Raw genomic sequence first — 19132 nt, 5'->3', positions numbered from 1 at the left:
GTCGCCAAGTCCAGTCCTGGAGAACCACCGTGGCTGCAGGTTTTCATTCTAACCCTTATTTTTAATGAGTGTGATGCTAATTAACTTCTTGTGAATTTATTTTAATTGAATTTCTTTTTGAAGATTTGCTCCCCTTAATTTCTTCATTGTTCCTCTGAATTACTTTATTTCTTTCCTTAAATGGAACCCAAACAGAAATGAAATGTGAAGTGAGTGAGCCAACAGAAGACCAAATAAGTCAGGGCCTCAAACTTCAACCAGTTTCACTCTAACCAGTTGCTTAATTAGGCATCGATTCTTGTTGTTAATTAAACATGTTCTTTAATTCCATGGCTTGTTGCTGCTCTCATTGTGCAATAGCCTCCATTTCCGAAATTGTTGATTTTCTCTTTTACGAGAGCTCTGTTAAAATGTTTTAGGGACCTGAGCAGATCATCATTCCTGAGAGCTTCATCTTTCTTTATTTTCAGATATTGTATGATGGACACCAGTTGTTTTGGCTCATTTTGTATCTCATTATTGTTTTGCTGCTAATTAAGGAAAAAGAAACACTTAAGGGGTCTGAGTCTTCAAGAGCAAGTCAATTAAAATTAGTTCAAAAGATGTTAATTAGCAGCAAAAACAGGTCACTCATTAAGAAAAGGGTTAGGATGAAAACCTGCAGCCATGGTGGTCCTCCAGGACCAGAGTTGGCGACCCCTGCTCTAGGGCAGCCTGAGTTCCTTCTTTTCTGACTGGCTTCAACCTACACCACGGAATATGGGCTTTGGTTTCAAAAGTTCGAAAATAATGTGAGAAGTGAACCCAAAAATACTCTGAATCGGTCAATAGCACATGAGTGAGATGTAGTTATTGAATATACCACTAGGTATCGTACCCACATGGTCTTGTTAATCAGTCTACCAAGTGGCATCGCGCTGAGTTGACCAATTGTGTATTATGCTGTTTATTCTATAATCATTCAGGTGACTTCACTGATTTTTTTCCCAAGCCACCAGAGCAGATTTTCCAGAGGCAATTATGATCTAATTTTTCATCATTGACAGGTTTGTTCATAAAATGTTTGTGAACAGAATGTGAATCAGTGACGTTACACTGACGTGCTGATGTGTTTTCAGGCAAGCATCAGAAAAAAAAGATTGGTGAAGTGGCACAAACAAATCCAGATTTTGCACCATGACAATGCACTTGCACGCACAGTGTCGTCAGTCAATGAGTGCGTTAACATCTACACACAAACCCAGGATAAGGCGAGTAACACAGGTAAAGCAGAAACTTGGTTTCTTAAACTCCTCCCTTACCAAAACACTCTGACATCACTAAACTGTGCAAAAGAGAATTAAACATCGTCTTTGGCCTCCATGAATCCAAAAATAAGAATCGAGATTGTGGTACTGAGCTTAGAAATGTACATTCAGCTCATCAACATAAATGTAGCAATTTCTGAAATGCTGAGACAGATTATTTCAATTAGGAGAAGGAATAAAGTGATTGCTCGAACGCTTGCCACAAGAAATTAAAATTTTTTACCACTGAGTTGCGAAAGATGTCAAAATATTAAATTCCTTCATGTGGTTTAGCATTAGGGTAGTTTCAGTGTTACGCCAAAAGTGCACGGATTTGCTGTTGTCCATTCCATTCCTATTGTTGTTTCTTGCCACGATTACGAAAATGTAACTGGCTGCAAACTTGTACAGCCTAACAGAGTACAACGGATACGCAGACTGCAACTCAGTTAAGGGTTTACATGGCCACATAACCTGGTTACTCACAGAGAAATCTATCTTCATTAGCCTGGTTTCTCAGACACCAATAACTCAAATAAAGGTAACCAGAATAAAGGTATACATGGCACATTTCTGTGAATAACCGGGTTATTAAAGTGCATGTAAACACAATGAATGAGGTTTTGACCAAAAACAATGTGGTTGTTGTTCTGTGCATATTGTATTTAATCGAATTCACTTCCTGCGAATTCTTTTTGTTTTCAAAAATTTAAAATTGAGAAAAAAGGGGTATGAAAATAGGAAATGCATTTGAACAAAAAATACATTTTTGGGTCCCTCCACGAACAAGTAATGCTGATGAAATACAGCCCAAGCCGCCCTAGAGGGAGAGTGACCGCAAACCTCTGACTTGTGGATGAAAGTCCAAAGAAAAAATCTTCATGAAATGAAAATTTATTAATAAAAATAGCAAAAAACAAAGAAAAGCTCAAAAGATCAAAAAAAAAAGGCACAAAGTTGTTGTCTAAAATGCAATTCTAACTAAAGTCACAAAAAAAGAAGCAGAACGATCATATAAACTGCAAAGAACAAAGAAACATCACTACTCACAAAATGAATCTCAAATGAAGTGCAAGGAACTTGCTTTCTGTGCCTTCAGTTAAAGACAAGCTGGGGGCTTCACTGTGTTGAGGCATTGGTGGCCCCGCCTCTTGGGGGGTTCAGCTGCAAAGTACAAGGAACATAGGAGAATAAACGCAAACACATAGAAACTATGTAATGACCAAAACTGACATAACAAACATAATTAGGCAAAAAATAAATAACAACATTAACATAAGCAATAATCATCAAAGAATGTGCTACTGAGCTTATCAATGTTGTCAACGATGAGACAAAGGGCCACAAAAAGGTTTGGGGCAGCCACCCATACAATTGTTCCTGGCAGCAAAATGATTGAAATTAGTGTACAGTTGTGTACAGGTTCGATTCCAAAACAGAACTGTCTTGATGAGGCAAAGATAGCGGTTTTAAGGGAGAGTAGAGGAAGTGTTGTCATTGGGCCCCAGAACCGGAAGTGACATCATCAGGACCAGGCGGCATTTTCCCGTAAGAAAGAAAGAAAGGATCAGCACATTCCATCACGCCCTGGTCTGGTGTGGAATTACCGTATTTACCCGTGTACCACATTTTCTCCAGAAAATTAGCATCAGAAAATCACGTGCGTGTTATACACGAGGAAATTTTTTTCTGTAATGTTTACTTCTTCTGCTTGGGCTCTCTCTCTCTCTCTCTCTCTCTCTCTCTCTCGCGCGCTCACTCGTCTCTCTCTCTTTCTCTTTTGCTCATTCGCTGGCGCGCTCTCTCTCCCTCTCTCTCTCGCTCGCTCGCTCTTTCGTCATGCAACAAAAACAGAAGGGCATTTCACGGAAAACGTGCCCTAAACTCTTCCTATACAATCACAACGCGCGTCATACACAGAGAAAATTTTTTTTCGTGATTTTCTTTGTAAAAATGAGGGTGCGTGTCTTACATGAGGGCGCATGGTACACGAGTAAATACGGTACGCTCATTCAGGCCCTTTAGCTGTCCCCCATGTGCACATGTGTGACAATGTACATTCAACTCATTAACATAAATGTGGCAACTTAAGAATAAAATGGACATTAAAAAGGAGGGGACGCTCTGGTCTACACATAACACCAGAAAGGGGTCCTCCTGTCCAAGAGTGGGCCTGAGGTGTGTCCTTTCCCCCCTCCTTTTGTCTGCATGTCTCCTTTGACCTTTGACACAACAGTCATGTGATGGGAGGGGAGGGGCAGGAGATATCAAAGAGGGAGGCTGGCAGAGGTTTTTTGCTTTCATTCAGGCAGATGTGCACCTGTTTGATGCACCCACAGAATCAGGGGCATCTCTTGAAAAGGCATTCAATAAATATAAAGCATGGTTGGTAGTGCAGACCAGGACAGAAGCCATGGCAGGCAGTGTATTTTATTTATGACCCTAATCCAATAAGCACTTCAATAAAACTCAAAAAGGCAGGTTAAAGAAAATGAGTAAAAGACATAAAACAATACAGTAAAAACACAAGAGATATAAGAAGTATGAAACTAAAAATGCCTGATTTCAATAATAGTTATTATTGTACCTTTGCTGCAGGCTCCATTTAATAATATGGCTTCTTCTCATCTTTTTATCCATCCATCCCGCTATATCCTAACTACAGGGTCATGGGGGTCTGCTGGAGCCAATCCCAGCCAACACAGGGCGCAAGACAGGAAGCAAACCCTGGGCAGGGCGCCAGCCCACTGCAGGGCACACACACACACCAAGCACACACTAGGGACAATTTAGAATCGCCAATCCACCTAACCTGCATGTCTTTGGACTGTGGGAGGAAACCGGAGGAAACCCATGCAGACACAGGGAGAACATGCAATCTCCACACAGGGAGGACCCGGGAAGCGAACCCGGGTCTCCTTACTGCGAGACAGCAGTGCTACCCACTGCGCCACCGTGCCACCTTCCTCTTTTTATTTATTTATTAAATTTTACAAACAAAATCTTCCTGTGGTGATTTAGTGATCATAACTGCCTCACCCCATTCGTTCCCCCTTCCCAAGATATAAGCTTCCTTGCAGGCGGTCGCGGCTTCAACAGACAGAACTGAAGGTATTAGCGATTCACCTCCAGCTGCTACCATTTAGTTAACTGTGCGCTGAGACCAATGGGTGTTACGGTTTATCCAAGGGAGAGAAAATGTAACCTGCTGTACACTGTCCCATTTTTATAGTCCATGTGACCACCCTGCAGAAATATATGATCATTTAATAAGATATGATTGATTTACTGTTTCATGTTTAATAGAGAGCTACAATAAAATTAGATGAAATTAGGGTTAATTATGTATAATTAGCTGTGTATTCATTTCTGCCAGAGATTATTACTAGCAAAAGATAAAACAGTAAGCCAGTAGTTAGAAAATCCAACAAATTTCCTGTCATAATACTGCAAAGTCAGAAATGTATTAATGCTTTGAACAAAATAATAAGCTTTCTTGAAGTCTTGTTCAGTGTACTGCTGATAATCAGATGGTTAATAAACTTTACTATACAATTTAAAACTGAACCGCTGTATCACTGCAAGCAAGGAAAGTAAACTTCACTGTTCATAAGGAGCACGGCTGGCCTCAGCAGCAAATGAACAGGAAAAGACAGAAATCCTGCCGACTACAACAGTATGTGTTAATCCATGCTAGTTGGGCTTGTCATCACATCAATGCCCACATGCCTCCACATTGTGTGTCAACTACCATGTATCATTTACATCTATTTGCTTAGCATATACTTTTATCTAAAGCAACTTACAAAAAATGTCAACATAATCGAGTAAAGATAAGCCTGGGAGGCTGTTCTGAGATAGGCGTTACAGGACGAGGTTACAAAATTGATCAACACAAGCGAAGACCTCAGAATGAAGTACACATTTAGGATGTTCAATCCTAACGCAGCTTTGTTCATAGAGAAGCAAAGGCAGAAACTTAACCAGAATTTTAGGTATGAATTCTTGATGATGAAAATGTGTTGGACTATGTAGGAATTAACACTGAAACATTAAATAATACTTTAGACAGAAGCAGGACAAAAAAACAACTGACTTGAATTTTTCAACCAAATTTTACTGTAGGCCATGCAATTTGAAATAACATCAATTACTGTCAAATAACTGTGATGTATAATGGTATTAACCTGTTATTTTTTTGAAGAAGCTGCATTCATAATTTGCACAGCATGATTATCTAGCCAGCAAATGTGCAGCACCCTATTAAGAAATAATATGTAAATTAAAAAGTGTTCAAAAATGATAGCAAATATTTTTACTAAACTTCTACAATCCTCCAAATTTCTTAAGGAGTTTTCACGCTTAGTTTGTTTGCCGTGATTTTTTCAAACTCTGGTGCAATTTCACCGAAAGAGTGGTTTGTTAATGTAGATGTGAATGCACAAATCCCACTCAGGTGCGGACCAAAACAACCAGACTGAGACCTTTCAGAATGGGTGGTCTTGGTACATATAATATCGATTGATGACACACAGGCGTTGATAAATGATTCTTAATTATAGTTTTTAATAACTGTATAATTGTGTCAGTTTCTCTTTGGGGTCTCTCAGTAAAAGGACAAAAACCCTGTTTTAAGAACTTCCCTTTTCCCTCCTAAAATCCCACCCAGTAACATTCTACTTGAAGTTACCAACAACAGGAATGTCAATCAAGATCAATATCAATATAACTCGTTACTGAACATACAAATACACAACAGTACGGTGCCAAGCGAACCCCAGAAAGGAGGTATCCATGTGATCTGACCCAGGATCATGCTAACTACAAGAAATACTGTGCATTATGGGTGAAATTGTGCCTGCTGTGGTAGTCACATTATGCGTCTGCTGTCGGTATCCAGCGAACTTCATTGGGGGCTAGGGGTGAACAAGGAGCATTAGAAAAACAATTTGCAACACAAACTCACACAGCTAGCAGTCGATCAGAACAAGCCTGCCCCTCTCATGCATGATCAAATTCACTTGTGATCGGGACAATCAAGACACATACAGGGGTGACAAGAAATGAACAGCAGTGCCCTGTGAGACTAACAATCAAGACACCTCATCTCATACCATGAAAGTGAAGTGCGACGGTGGAGGTGTCCTCTCGATGCAATCATTTTTTGGCCGCTAGGTAAATACACAGGCGCAGTAACTTTGACACATGTAGTAAATGTTAGTCAAACATTCCAAAATGAACATAATTAACAAATAGTTACAGGAGTTATGACATTAGACATGTGGTTTGAGATAACCTATATTGAGGTTACATTCATATTGTGGCTCCTGGGTAGTAAATACACAATATCATATATTTAGATGAAACTTACCTGGCATGTCTACTGTCATAATCTGAAGCATCTCAGTGTCTGCCCTCAGCAGAGTTCACTTTCTTCTGTACACTCACATATCTGAAATGTGCCCTTTTCTTACCATACAGAGTAGCGCAAAATATTTAAGTATTTTCCAGGTATTTGATGATAGGCATTTAGCTGTCACACACATGCGCTTGGGAGGCAGGCTAAGGGCTTAACTGAGGGTGGAAAACAAGAGTAGGTTTTTTCGATGTGCACTAACGTTACCTTTCCTTCTCCTACAGATCCCCTGAAGGGAAACCAACATAAAGTACTTCCTGCTTCCCTTGCATGACCACGCCCCCTACTGAGGTCACATCCGGCGTCAATTAACCCCACCTCTTCCTCCCTGGCTATTATAAAAGCCCAACTCCTTCTTTCTTTAATTGTCCCTGTTTTGGACACTGAACGAGACGTTGCTCTTGAGCCATTTTTTGAACGTATGTGTTATTTAGATTTGTACGCTTTCCTCAAACCTTTTTCTGCCTTCTTTGTGCTTTATTACAAGCTCAAGAGCTGTGTTTGGTAAATAAACAAACAATGGAAAATGTAGCAGTGTGCAAATACAATTATTGTCGACCTTCTGGAAAAAAAAATGCTTCTGCCCAATGAAAGAAGTTCACGACACGTCCATGGGATGTTTATTGATATGTTCAGTTCTCTTGAAAGTCGGCAGTGTGAAATACAATCAAACTAATCTGGAAATTGAAACAAAGTACCGAAACGGCCCCTAATTCAGAATAAAGCAAATGGACTAGGAGTGTGAAAACGCCTTTATGGTAATTGAGACCATTTCCATTATTTTCGTATGTGATTACGATGTATTTCATGTGTATTTTCAAACACTTTGAAACATTTTTTGCTTTACAGGAATGTGTTTCTGTGTTTCTATTCATGCAGAATTACAAAAATATTTATTCCCTTCTTTAATAATTACAGTTACAATTATTTATTTAATGCTGTAATCAAATATTTGATTTTATCTGATGTTCTGGTAATGGTCATCATGAAAAATAGAGACTAACACAGTGAACTGTACATGGCACAAATACTTTTCATACATTTTCTCCCAATTTATTAAAAAAAAAACTTTTTAGTTTGTTGATCCCACCTTGTTATTAGCAAAAAAGTTAAATGGAAAAGAAACAGTGTAAATAGCATTTTGTAATGTAAATAAATATTATTTTTGTCTCTTCAGGTCCACCAGCAACACTTTCTGTCATCTCCTCAGAGACCACTTTTGGTGTCAGGGTTCACCTGCTTGAGGCTGCCAAGTAATCCTGCCACCTGCTGGATTTGCCCACCTGCTGTGATTTCCAGACTCGGCTCTTGAGTCCAAAGAGGTGTGACTTGCCCTTCAACCTAACAGAAAGGTGGACATTGAAGAGCATATATATAGTAGAGGTCAGATAAATGCATTTGAAGGCACTTGAAAAGAATAAAACAACCAAATGTAACTGAGCCAAACTTGAAGGCTTGAAAAAGCTGTCAGACAGCAGGGCAAAAACAAATCTTAACTTCTGGTAATCGCTCAGCTCTTTTTGTCATCAGCATGTGGATTGTAAAGTGACCAGGCCCCAACTCATTTCAGCCTGAAAAGTTTGAGGCATGGCGTTTTGTCTTTAGAAACATATTTGGCTTAAATGTCATGTTTTTTTGATTGTTACATAGTTTTCAGTGCAAACATCAGCTCTCCTTTGTGTTTTTCCTTCTGCTTTGGTATATTGGATCAAAACTAAAATATAAGGTACATAGTCAAGTCTGCCTAGAAGGGCCATTTTTATGAGCACATTTGCTTAGCTTTAAGAGATGTCAAAATCAAAGTGAACTTTATTGTCATCTCAACCACATACAAGTATACAGTTAGACGAAATTGCGAAGCTCAGGGTCCACAGTGTAACAACATGACGTGCAAAAAATAAATTAAAAATTAAAACACAAACAAGACAAGACCTTGTGCAAAGACGAGACACAAGAAGTAGCAGCAATATTGATGTGTAAGATATGTAATATAATAAATAAATAATAGATATAGGTAATCTGCGGTGGGTTGGCACCCTGCCCGGGATTGGTTCCTGCCTTGTGCCCTGTGTTGGCTGGGATTGGCTCCAGCAGACCCCCGTGACCCTGTGTTAGGATATAGCAGGTTGGATGATGGATGGATAGATATAGATAATACAGAAATTATCAGTGTATGATAATAGTTGTTTAAGACGTGTAAACAATGACAGGTCAGAATGTTTCACAGCAGAGTGTCAAAATACTTAAAGGTCAGTAGAAGATTTTCAGTTCTTTTCTACCTGCACACTCGTCTTTGCAGGAAGGTGGCTCGTAACTGCTTTCAAATAATTAGAAACATGTTGAGTGGCTTACTGACACAGTGGTGAGCAGATCAGCCTCACACACCCAGGGTCCTGGGTTCGAGGTCTTCCCCAAAGAATGTCTGTATTGAGGTTGTATATTCTTGCTTTTTGGGTTTTGTTCATATACTTTGGTTTCCTTCTATTTTCCAACATATTTGAAACATATAAGGTCAGTTGATCATAATGTTTTTCTAAATGAGCCTCCATTTTGTACTAATGTGTGTATTTGGGGGAAAGTGGGGGCAACACAACACAGAAAAGATTAGGTTTATAGGGAAATTACTGGCACTTCTACAGAGTACAGTGAAATTTGTATTTGCATGTACTAATGAACATATATGGTTGCAAGACATGGATGCTATTCAGTGACCTGAGACGAAGACTGGACTCCTTCAGTACTGTGTCTCTTCGGAGGATCCTTGGGCACCGCTGGTTTGACTTTGTGTTGAATGAGCGGTTGTTCACTGAGTCCTCAGACACATTACCTGCACTGTGAGGGAGTGTTAGTTGCGGCTTGCAGGATCCTTGTTGTTGACGGCCTGAGTGGCTGGACCAGGCCAAGGAAATGCCCACATAACACGTGACTGAGGCAAATAGATAGTCACGGGGGGCAGACTGAACCGCATGTCTGCCTGGGGGGTTGCCAACCAGGAACCCAAGCTGTTTCATCATGTGGTGGGTGTGCTGTATCAGTGCATGCTCCCCAACCTGACCTGACCTGATGCAGTGGGATTTATATTTATACAGATATACTGCCACATATATGTTTCCATGAATTAACTGATATTTACACATATACTACTATAGATATATTGGTGAATTTTGTGAATGAATGCAAGTAGTTACTTGGATATTTCTGTCTTTCAACTTTAGTTATCTGAGCGTGACGCCCACCCGTTGAAAGTCGATGCATTAGCAAGATTTCCATAATTTTCCCAAAAGAGCCCCTCTTATGTAAATAGGCTGAATTAAATATTTCACTCCATGTATGGCTTTTACATTCATTTGCTCGCCCAAATATGAAAACACAGATACAACCTTTCCAGATACAAAAATGCAATAATAAGCTGCTAGATGTTCCGAAACAACAGTCCAAAATAAAGAAGGTAGCTTAACTGATGTATTTTCAATGCTAAATATCACTCAGAGATGGACACTGGGAGAATTTCCAGTTGTCAGTGTAGGCTGTGGGTGAAATTCACAAACCCAAAGCAAGAGGATTAAAAGCAAAAGAGAAACCACAGCAAGGAAACACGTCAAGGTGGCAACGCAGCATGCCATGTTGTCATGCTACTTCAAAAGTCAAATTGTGGCAAATAATCTGCAAAAAGCAAATGAGAATTGAGACCCCTCATAAAAAATGATCAGTAGGTCTTTAAAAGGTTTCTCTTTTCAGCAGTTGCAGATTTCTAGCACTTTTCAGTCATTTCTTATTTTTCCTAATTATGTCTTTTAACAGAATTTCCAGCAGCTTCTGTCTGGAGTGAGGGTGAGAACTGCAGAACTGCATTAGCAGAAGTTGTGTGTGCAGAACCACTAGGGGTTGGCAAGGAAGGGGGGTGGGCACCACGTGATGGAAGCACTCAGCCTTTACAGGTGAAGATGGTGAAGAGACAAGCAGCACTGGAGGACATGGACACATAATTTGACAGAAAATAATAACTTTTGATGCATGCTGTCATGTTTCAATCAAACACAGTCAACAATTAAAATGTTAAAGACAAATAGAAAAATAATTATTAAATTAATAGGTAAATGGTAATAAAGTAGATAAACTGGAATATCTTATATATAAATGTCTATGTGTGGAAGTGTGTGTGTCTGTCTGTCCAGCCAGGAAGTGAGAGGTGGAGTCGGGGTAAGGGCTCCACCACCGAGGATACACAAGCGAGGCCAGCACGTCGGCAAAATGAAGCATCCAAAGAAAGACAAAGTCACTTAGCCGGTGACATCGGCAAAACGGTATCCCTTTTACTTTTCGTCCCACCACTAATGCACAAGCGATGCAAGTATGTAGGCAATACGAATCCTCCTAGAAGAGAGATGCCCAGAGTAGTTCCTTTCAATTTCCAGACATCTCTACAATTCAGTTTTATTTTCTGCCAATTTCAATAGTTTCTAGGACCTCAGGCTTTTTACAACACGGGCTTACTCAGCTTACTATACAATTAACAGACAGACAGATGGATAGATACAGTAGACAGATCGATCCCAAGGAGAAATCACTTTGTTTTTGAGAGTACTATTCTTTAATAAGAATATACAGGGAGAATCATTTCCATATGTTTAAACTACTCTGTGCCATGCAGGACTAATTTAGGCTGCCAAAATGTAGCACCGTATCCAGCTTGATGCCTCTCTATCTTGCTGAACTTACATTGAAAAGTTTGGCCTGGTAGAGGGCAGCTTTGATAGATAGATAGATAGATAGACAGATAGATAGATAGACAGATAGATAGATAGATAGATAGATAGATAGATAGATAGATAGATAGATAGATAGATACTTTATTAATCCCAAGGGGAAATTCACATACTCCAGCAGCAGCATACTGATAAAGAACAATATTAAATTATTAAATTAAAGAGTGATAACAATGCAGGCAGTAGCGTAGCGTGGGTGTCAGCCGCCGCCCCCTTATTTAGGTATGGTTCAAATTTTTACAAGATATTATTATTATTTATTGTGAAATTTTGCCGCCCCCTAAAAGTGCCGCCCGGGGCGGGCCGCCCCTGCCGCCCCCACTACGCTACACCACTGAATGCAGGTATACAGACAGACAATAACTTTGTATAATTTTAATGTTTACCCCCCCGGGTGGAATTGAAGAGTCGCATAGTGTGGGGGAGGAACGATCTCGTCAGTCTGTCAGTGGAGCAGGACAGTGACAGCAGTCTGTCGCTGAAGCTGCTCCTCTGTCTGGAGATGACACTGTTTAGTGGATGCAGTGGATTCTCCATGATTGACAGGAGCCTGCTCAGCGCCTGTCGCTCTGCCACGGATGTCAAACTGTCCAGCTCCATGCCTACAATAGAGCCTACCTTCCTCACCAGTTAATTTAGGTGTGAGGCATCCCTCTTCTTTATGCTGCTTCCCCAGCACACCACTGCGTAGAAGAGGGCGCTCGCCAAAACCATCTGATAGAACATCTGCAGCATCTTATTGCAGATGTTGAAGGACGCCAGTCTTCTAAGGAAGTATAGTCGGCTCTGTCCTCTCTTACACAGAGCATCAGTATTGGCAGTCCAGTCCAATTTATCATCCAGCTGCACTCCCAGGTATTTATAGGTTTGCAACTTCTGCAAATACTTTGTATGCTTTGCCGAATACAATTTTGGAAGTAGAAAATGTATTTGCTAAACTCAAATGCCTTTTTCTCAGAATGCTAATGAAGCTTCTGTGTGTCTGTCTAACCAGATCACCAGCTCTAGCTTTTCAAATAAATATGCAAACTGACAGCACTACTGGCAAATTTTTAGCAGTGACACAGAAGTAAATGCAGACTTAGAATGCTGGGCTACAATAAGGAGTTTTGCACATTTAAAGAAAACAGCACAGTTGATATAATGAGGTTTCAGCATCCACATTTGTGGCTAAAGGCAGAGCAGCATTGAACATGAAATGAAAAGAGTTTTGCATTAGTGGGGTAATTGATTCCTTCATTCCGCTGGTCCTCTGCTTCATAGAAGAATCCTCAAAATGTTAATTGTTCTTCAAGATTTTCAGTGTGCATTCTCATGCTTGTATGACGAGCAATGGAAATGAACCTTATTGATATTTTGTTATGAGTACTTCACAGATCTCTGTAGTGTCTCCTAGAATACGTTCTTCAAGATAATATTGTGTGGTGATTATGTTCTTGAACTTTGCCATGAAGATGCTCGATTCTGCAATGTCCCTGATTGCTGTGCTGCCAAAAAGAGAAAAAGTATTGACAAGACAAAATTTCACAGAAATGGACCAGGAGGCAAAATCAGAGAAAGTGAAAACTGGGGATAGACCCGGGTCAAAACCTCAAATTCAATACATCAAAATGACAAAGCCCAATAAGAAATTTACAAAAATAGTCAAATGTATTTGCAAAAAATCCTAAGCTACTAATTGAAAGCATTCCTAAGATTTTCTTTTACCTCAAACTTATCGCAGTTAGTAGAGTATGGCCATCTTTTATACCTTTTGTGTGACAATGTGAAATGTTGACTATTCTGGTTGTCACAAAATGACCGCGGTCACCTGAGAAAGGCAATGCCTGCACTAGAAAATGATGCATAAAATGCAGTTGTGACAACAGTAAACACACAGCGATAAAAACTACAAATCTTTTATGTGACTAGATCAACAAAAAAATAAATAAAAAAATTGAATTTATATCATAACAGTCACAATGCTGAGAACTACAAAATCTGTCTTGTCTGTTTAATTGTTTTTTTTTTTGCTTTCCGAATAGTTTTTTTAGATACTCAGAGTTTTATATTTCGAAAGTTTAATTTTCAAACTTTAATTTCATGTGTTAGTTTGAACTTTATTTCTTTGTTTAAAATATTTTTTTACATTTTATTTCCTCATGTTAAAAACTGCTGCAAGCAGGACCTTGCCTGGTTGCCTAGTCACTGCCGTCCAGATCCGAGGTGATAAATTACGATGCAGCGGCGTCAGCTGCTTTGTCTGTGATGCAGATTTCATCAGTAGTTTAGTTTTTGATAGTTGAATTTGAACTCTCTTTCTGTTGTCTTGACTTAGTGTTTTCCTTGGTGTTTTAGTTTGGTTATTAAATAAAATAAAAATGGTGTTTTAGTTTGGTTATTAAATTCTTGGTCAACAATTTTGGCAATTCCATTCCAGCTACAATTATGGTTACGCCCTCAGTTTAGGAAAAATGTTTTTGTACTATAAAAAAATTAATATGTAATTTTGGAGTTTGTTTCTCAGTCTATAGAACTATACGGAGAGTATTATGTTTTACACCAGGAGAAGGGGTAAAGTAATTTTTTATCGGAGGACCTCTGTAATTTTAGGCCCCATATTGTTCATGTCAGTAACTCTTCACAGACTGTGTGTTCACATTTCAGTAAAGATTACGGTGACTTTTACCTTCTATAAGAGGGTTGTAAAAAATATCCCCAGGTTAAACTAGTCCCGTGCAAATCGACACATTAGTAAAATTCCGTCATTTGAGTGAATCGAATGGGACAAAAGTTACAGAGGTCCACTGGTAATAATCACTGTACCCAGTGCCGGAAGTTGAAAGAAAAGAATTGGGTTTTGGGGGGGGGGGTTGTCTGTCACCTCAGAGTTCTACTGGCATGCTGATATACACAATTTAAATAGTAAAGCAAGTGGTGGGTGCGGGGGCGTCCCCCTTGGAGGTGCAAACAGACACATTGTTCTTATAAATAAGGGCTGCCAGTGTGACCAGAACTGACGTTACACATACATTAACTAAAGAGAATGGGAAATGCTGTTACGGAGTAAAGCACTGCCACTAAATCACTGATGTTACAACACCTCCTGGTGTAAAACTAATCCCATTCAAAAAGAACTTGAAAGGTTCAAGAGGTCCTCCGGTAATTATTATTTTATCCCACCACCTGGTGTAAAGCTAATCCCATCCTAACAGGGCTTTTGACAAAGCAAAATCTTATTTTGTTTCTGAAGTAAATCTGCATCTCCTGGTAAGCTTCATAAAACATCATACTAGTGGAAAATTTGACATGGTCAGTTCGGGAAAGAAGGCAAGAGACTGATTTTAGAAAAGAAGATGGTCAGTGGGTGTCCGTGGTACAGGTTTTTGGATACTGTTTTATTTTTTTGGAACTGGAAGTAAACACATTACGTACCAAAACTATTGGTCTCAAGGTATTGGTCTCGGTCTCAACATAACTCTGTAGGATTTCCGAAGCCTTTCCAAAGCTTAGCTGATTTTGTGAGTAACAAGAATCTTTTAATAAACCATAGGAGTGAAAAGCTCAGCACACAGCTCATGTTTAGGATATGCAGACAGATCTAAGGCATACATGACCTGCTTCCCTTATGGAGACCACTTCAATGAACTTTTCACTGCCTGTCTTGAGGACACTAATTAGTCATTTTTCTTCAATATTTATTATCGGCTATTGAGGAGCAGAGGGTCTATTCCAGTATTATCTGTTACCAGTCCTGGTAGGGGGGATGCCAGTAAACGAGATGGCACATTTGTCCACACTACCAAATACATGTCAGATTTATTATTGATTATGAAGGCTACATCCTTGCTGAGCTGAATGGCCTGTTCTCTTCAATAGTGTGCTAATGTCTCAATATAATCATTTTGTGATTATATGTTGTGAAATGAAGAACATAAAAAACATAATGGTTGGGGTCCTGTGAAATTTTGCTATCTGAAGAACGAGAAAAGATAGCATCAACGTGCTGAACAAAGGTTTGGTGAAACGGATGTTTTGAAAAGAAGGACCTTCAAAGGAAAGGGCTGAGACTGCAAGGGGTATGCCCGTTGTGTGTGAGGAGAGTGGCCTCATCAGTATTTGCTAAAAACTCATTATTTTAATATTGCTCTTTCGTAGCTACATTTTAGTTGCATTCCCAATGGAATATATGGGCATGGAATTACCATATTCTTCAGGGATCTGCAATCTGTACTAATATCTGCTGTTCTCTGTTGTTTTCTCCGGTTCTTCAGTGGTGGCGATCTATGCCACCACCACCTGATCTAGACACCATGCAGCCCCCTGAGATGATGGAATAAAGGCGGGTGTCTCAGCTGTCCACGAGACCAACTCCATCAAATCCCATCATATGAATCATGAAATCTACGAGGTTTGATTTAGGAATAATTATATTAGGTAGAATGCCCAGTGGGGGCTGGGCTGGGCGGACTATTGGCCATGGAACCCCTGCAGATTTTATTTTGTTTTCTCCAGGCTTAACTGGATTTTATTTTCTGTCTTCCTGGCCATCTGTCCTTGCCTTATTGTGCTGTTTTTTATTCATTCATTTTATTGCTTATTTTTAATTGTCTTCTCTTCTTGTAACTTTCTTTTTGTCATCTTACAAAGCACTTTGCGCTACACTACTGTATGAAAATGTGTTGTATAAATAAAAGTTTTTGTTGTTGTTATTCCAATGTTTTCTGTTAATCCATTCTAAAGGAACAGATGGAACACAATTAGTGGTGGTATCACACTTGTTACCTTCTCTGTATTTGTCTAGCACAGGGGTCACCAACTCCAGTCCTGGAGGGTCCCAATGGCTAAAGGTTTTTATTCTAACCATTTTCTTAATTAATGACCTGTTTTTTCTCCTAATTAACTTCTTTTTATTTAGTTTTAATTGACTTGCTCTTGACTTGTCTTCTTTTTCCTTAATCAGCAGCCAAACAATAATGAGATACAAAATGAGCCAAAACATGACCAGCAAACTGTGACCATCATACAGTATCTGAAAATAAAGAAACATGAAGGTGTCAGGAATGCTGATCTGCTCAGGTCCCCAAAACATTTGAACATTGCTCTTAAGAGAGAAAAAAATTCAGAAATGTCTGCTTTTGCACAATGAGAGCAGCAACAAGCCATGGAATTAAAAGAACGGGTTTAATTTACAACAAGACTCGGCACCTAATGAAGCAACTGGTTGGAGTGAAATTGGTTGGAGTTTGAGGCCCAGACTTAGTGTGTCTTCTGTTGGCTCACTCACTTCACATTTCATTTCTGTTTGGTTTCCATTTAAGGAAAGAAATGAAGAAATTCAGAGGAACAAATCTTATAAAACAAGTCAATTGAAATGAATTCAAAAGAAGTTAATTAGCAGCAAAAATAGTGCACTAATTAAAAAAAGGGTTAGAATGATAACCTGCAGCCACTGGGGCCCTCCAGGACCGGAGTTGGGGACCCCTGTTCTAGCACCCATAAATCGTTCCCCTCGCTCACATGTCCGACAATGTCTACGTGTAATATTTATGTAATACAAATTTTTTCAGATACTTCATTTGTAAGTCAGATTTAGACTAAAATAAATAAAATTAAGAATTTCACACACAAATGGACAGCATCTCACATTTTGGGAGTAATGAATCCCAAATTACCACTAATTAGAAAGAAACCTGTAAAAACAACCTGTTCTTTTCAGTTATATGATCATAAATCACCCAGGGATTTTCAACATTGAAGAGGAGTGAACGTTTTTTTTCTGTTTATTGCTTAGCTGCTTTGGATTCTGGGCTCAAGGAGTTAAATAATCTGTGAATCAAAAAAAGACTACAAGGGTTTCAACAAGATGTTGGCAGCATTCACTAAGATGTCTTCTGTTTCCTGAAAATAGGCTTAGAGCTGTCAGAATGTACTAAAAATAGTCATCCGTCACATCATTAAGACATTCCCACTATGTTTGAGATGGGCAGTCTGACTGTTAGTCTTGAACATTCATGGGATGAGCTTAAATGAGCAGCTTCTGACAAGAGCCTTTCTGCTACCTTTAATCAAGGAGCAGAAAAGAAACATCTATTTGGTGAATCACACAATGGCTAAATTATGATTAACATTTAATGGCACGGCCAGGAATCAAATATGTCAGTAATATTAACAAACCTCTCCCTCCAGCAGAATATTTACTTCTTTACTGAAGCCTTATACTTTCTTCATTCAAGTGCACTCAGGGATAGCTTGAAGGTTTGTTCTGTTACTATTGGCACTCGACCTTGCAACTGGCATACAGAGGCAGGCATTCACCTCTTTAAATGTACACATTAGAAAGAACATCACAGCCAGTGTAGATTTGGTGTGTGTGGATGCAGTTTATATTCAGCAAAAGGCCCAAGGTGTAAAAAGTAGGTCCTCTCTCACTTGGGCCTCTTCTCATTGTATTGTGTAACATATGCACTTTTAATATATTTAATTGAGATTTAACTGTCATTTATTAGCACAAAAATTGTATAGGCACAAAAAATGAATATCAAAGTGAACACAGATATGCAGATTCATCTACATCTGCCCATGATCAAGAAGCCAGCATGTATGTCAAGGTTCCTTCATCCAGAATTTCACACATAAGAATATAAAGTTATCAGCTTTGCACTATTGGCTGCTACCACCGTTTCCTGTTCTGTGTATGAAATGGGTCAGGGGTCTTCAAACTGAATTTGAACTATTACTGAATCCCTGCCTTTTTGGTTCACACAGATAAATATAATTATTTATTTATTTATTATTGTGTACTATTATTTTGTAGGGTTGAGAAATTTTTCGATTCAGTCTTGATTCTTGTGGTTTCGATTCAATTCAGAATCAAATCAATATACAGAGGGTTCTTGGGTTACGACATCTCGACATACAACGTTTCGAGTTTACAACACTCACTCCCATAAAAACTTAAAAAAATTGAGATGTGAGCCATTCGCGTTGTACTTACAGACTACGTGGGTGAACTAGTTTGGTTGCGCGCAGCGGAAGAATACGCAGTAAGACGGCGTATCAGCGAGAGAGTTGGCGAACTAGTTTGGTTGCGTGCGGAGAAAGTGTTCCGTTTGTGTTGCGTTGTTTGGCGACATTTTGGCCCTTGTCATGGCTCCTAAACGAAAATCAGAGTCTTCAGATGGTAGTGCTTCGAAGAAGAGGAAAGCCATCACGATGGAAGTGAAATTAGACATTGTAAAAAGATCAGAAGGAATAAAGGTAGGGAATTTTTTTTTACACTCATTTTTTGTCATTTTTTTCTGTTACTACAGTACAGTGTATAGTACAGTATATTTATGCCCTTTTCCTTTTTCTGTGGCTTAGTTGTCTTTTTATGTTCTAGCTTATGATTTTGCAAATGTGTTAGGATAGGTAAGTGACTTAGGTTAGGGTGCGTTTCAACTTACACCAAAATTCGGGTTATATTACTGCTGTGGGAACGGAACTGTGTCATAACCCGAGGACCCCCTGTATATATATACCACCATGAGCTGAGAAGGGGCACTGCCGCTAACTGTGTCATCTTTTTTTGCCCCCCAAAGTGCCAAGAAACCACCCAGTGAGAGAAATTGACTCCGCCCCTGCCAGGACTATAGAACTTTAAAAACCCAGCAAAAGGCCTGGGCACTGATAATGATAATTAC

Source organism: Erpetoichthys calabaricus, chromosome 13 (genome assembly GCF_900747795.2).
Source record: "Erpetoichthys calabaricus chromosome 13, fErpCal1.3, whole genome shotgun sequence".
Taxonomy (NCBI): domain Eukaryota; kingdom Metazoa; phylum Chordata; class Cladistia; order Polypteriformes; family Polypteridae; genus Erpetoichthys; species Erpetoichthys calabaricus.
This window is presented reverse-complemented; position numbering follows the sequence as displayed.